The sequence below is a fragment of the Eutrigla gurnardus genome (genome assembly GCF_963514095.1).
Source record: "Eutrigla gurnardus genome assembly, chromosome: 8".
NCBI lineage: Eukaryota > Metazoa > Chordata > Actinopteri > Perciformes > Triglidae > Eutrigla > Eutrigla gurnardus.
In genome coordinates this window covers 8817481-8821602 of record NC_139922.1, presented here as the reverse complement: position 1 = coordinate 8821602, position 4122 = coordinate 8817481, and positions in this window count along the sequence as shown.

Below are 4122 nucleotides of genomic sequence, written 5' to 3'. Positions count from 1 at the left end.
TCACCATGTTCCCAGATCTCAGCAATTACTTTGATGAGTACAATGTTTATCCAAAACCCAATAGGAATGATGGCCAAAGCCAGAAAAATAAGACCCAAGCTGTAATAAACCGGATTTATCCTTTAGCGTTCTGACACTTAACAATAAGTTCCCAGTCATGCAAATACCATTCGTTTAAAGTCGTCACAACTTCTAAATCCTCTGCAGAGAAAGTTCGTTGATAGCTTTTGCAGCCACAACTTAACCACGCAAGCCTCTTTTCTCGCCTGCCCTACATTCTGCAGCCATATTGTTTGCATTCAAAGGCAGTGCCCACACAGCTGGAGGATAAGCCAAGTCTCTCGGCAGATAAAGTACGGCACCATTGGCTGCTGCACCCTCTTTTCATTTCCCTCTGTCTACCGGGGTGTCAGAGGCTCCTGGCCACAGCTGGAAGATGAATAGCGCTGCAGCACTCCACTTTGTCATGGTGTCCAAGAAGGCTCTAAATGGCATTGAGAGACTCTCAGGCTCTCGCAAATGGGATCTCTGCTGCTCTGTGTAACCTTGTATGTACGGAACAGCCTGAATCTTTAAAGTTGTCTGATACAAACATTCCCAGGAGATTTCAAATCTCTTGCGGCCACTGTTGCCTGCTTAGAATACAGACATTTTTCAAGCCCAACTGTTTGTATGCAACATACCAGTGACGCCGCACACATCATTTCATTGGTCTTTTTTCTAATCGTTCAGTAAATGATATCGAGGGCAAATAATCAAACACGATCACTGCCGGGAACCTTTGATTTGCCTAATCTTCTGTGTATGTGTGTGACTGTGTGTGTATGTGTGTGTGTGTGTGTGACTGTGTGACTGTGTGTGTGTGCTGTATTGTTCTGTTTGTACATGTGCGGGGCCACATGTGTGCACAAATATAGCCTGGCTGTGTATTTGCCTTGCAGTGCTCGGGCTGAAAAGACACAGATAGGCAGAGAGCTTCCAGCAGTGCGTCCTCTCTGTTCAGTTTGGTTGTTCATACACCAGGGGCAACACCACCTACCTGCTCTGTCTCACTGTTCTCATGGAAACGCATCAAAGTAGCTGAAAGACAGACAGAGAGCGAGGGGGGGGAGAGCATGAGATACTTTGTTACCGTTGCTTTTCTCGGCAATGACAGTGAGCGCTGTCACACATCTTTCCCCTCTTCTGTTGGAGATGAACACCAAAGTGGAACATGGTGTATCGATGCTGTTGCGCTGTGTTGAAATTCAAGGCGCCCAAGTTACCCACTCAACTGGCACAAACTGCACACTTGTCGGGTTCAGGGTACACCTATACATATTTCAGTGGTTAGAAGGTATTCCTCCATGTTGAGTTTCCTCATGTGATGAAAGCTGACACATAAGAGAGCTGGGGGGCCTCGAGAGTTCAGAACCAAGATTAAACCAGAGATGCCTGTAGGCCTACAGGCAGTGATTACAGCAGCTCCCATTAAAAGCAGCCTTGATGAAAATCCAAAGCGGCATATCTCTATGGGGAAGACACGAGGGAGGATGCGTTCATGGCTGCCTTGTAGACATAAGGCAGTAAATGTTCCAGTGTTGAGCGTCAGTGATAGCGGGGCATATACAGTAACAACTACTGCTGCCTGTCACAACAGCTCCTCAACGCCAAACAGCAAACCAGAGGAACACTGCCGTTGGTGGGATGAAGCCTTAAAAAGTGTCAATTCATTCTTGATAGAAGTTCAGTCTGTGGAATTCCATAGGTCATTTTGCAATATGAGTAATGTTGATGTCTGAATACATTGCTTACAGTGATATGATGCCAAATCTAGTGTCCTTATTCATAAGTAGTTATCGAGGTATTGGGCATAATACTACCCAGGTAAAATGTTTAAAGTCAGGCTAACTTTTAAATAAATAACACAATATTCCTGGTACAAATTAATCAGAACAATGAAAAAACAACCTTGTTCAATTCAATCCGCTCAGGGCTTTGGTGCTTTGCTTTACTGTCTGGTAGATTATGGTGGCTAATGCACTACATGGGAAAGAATATGTAAACTGACTTGTTTCCAGTTATAAAAGTGTGAGTTCACATCACACATATTTTTTTCTGATTGGTTCTTTACTTAATTGTAATTAATGATTCTAAGTAAATACGTTTGGGGTTAAACTTTCAATGCCCATGGGCACCACATTGCTAATGTTTATATTCACTGACAAACAATATTTCTTAGTTCATGTTAATTGTATTTGGTGATTGTTCAGGTTAGTCCTCATGACAGCTTTTGTGAATTATAAACACTTGCCTGTGTTAATTAACGACAAACACATCGCAGTGATGTATTTCATGGTGTTAATGAGGGCTTTACCTTTTGACTTTGCAAACTGTGAAATTTGCAGAGAAGTAATTACAATATATATTTTTTTACTGTCAAGATTATATATATATTATGGCATGCCGTTCAGGAAATTAATCTTTGAATATATGGAATGAACCTTGAATATATTGAATGAACGTTTGAATATATTGAATGAACCTTGAATATATTGAATGAACTTTGAATATATTGAATGAACTTTGAATATATTGAATGAACTTTGAATATATTGAATGAACCTTGAATATATTGAATGAATGTTTGAATATATGGAATGAACCTTGAATATATTGAATGAACCTTGAATATATTGAATGAACTTTGAATATATTGAATGAACCTTGAATATATTGAATGAATGTTTGAATATATTGAATGAACCTTGAATATATTGAATGAATGTTTGAATATATGGAATGAAACTTGGATATATGGAATGAACTTTGAATATTTAGGATGAATCTTGAACATATTGAATGAATCTTGAATATATGGAATGAAACTTGATAAACGTCATCAAGGCACAGCCGCCATCTTGTACTTTAATGTGTAACGTGTAGATGCCTGGACGCTGCTGCAAGACGCGAGTGAGTCAGTCAGCTCGGAATCTTGTAGAAGCAATATTACGCAATGAGGACATCATTAACACATTGGCAAATGCTTGTACAGGCCAAAATCCCCCCCGATAACCGTGCCCAATACCGTTCTTCTGACGAAGAAGTCCGCTCCCTTTTTAAAGTCAAAACCAGCCGCCCGTATATTTGTAGTGTAATATATATATATATATATATATATATATATATATATATATATATATATATGTGAAAAGTGGAAAATTGGACCAGTTCATATTTCTTCACAGAGGTAAATGGGAAGCCGGTGTTCTTGGTGTGCCCAAGGAATATAATATTTGGCACCACTACCCAACTCATTATGGTGAAAAATACAAGAACCTGCTTCCTCAGAAGAGAGAAGATAAATTAATAGTTGGCAGGTTTGAGGAAACAGCTGTTTTTCTAGCTGAGAGTTCAGCGTTGCAGCTGTAAAAGCTAGCTACCACACTGCTAACGAAATGAGAACAGCGGTAGACCCTGACAAGAAACTGGCAGAAAGGATTTCCGATCTTGCTGAACATAAGGTGGAAAACTAACAACAAAGTTAAGTAATTTGTTGCATTTTTTTTGGGTGCAATGGATGAAAACATGGACTTTACAGATGTTGCTCAACTGGTCATATTACAGTTTTGCTCTATTGGTTTGGCTCTTTTCTTGAAACAGAAATTACATTCTCAAAACAACATGGACAAATCTCCAAACCACTTGGCAATTGTCCACAACAGAATTGCATTTCTCATTCATTAATCAAATTGCAATTGTCTTAGTACATGTCTCAATATCTCATAACATCTTTGCAAATGATTAAGTACAGGTAGACTACATTTAGCACAATTTCCAAGTGAATAGATCTTGTTGATCTAAACTGATTGTCGATTCTCAGTCTAATGGTTGTTCTCTTCAAAACATGTCAGCATCATTTCATTGTGTAAGTCATCACTTGCACAATAGTCTGATCAATTGTCAAAATTAGTCAAGAACATAATACCATGAATACCATATATGAATCTCTTGGAACGTTTGATAAATTGAGTACAGTCATTGACAGTCAGGTGAAACTAGAACTTGACTAACGGAGGAGGAGTTTCACTCATCTCAGATGACCAATCAAACCGTATGTTTAGTTACCTGACAGGTGCTGTC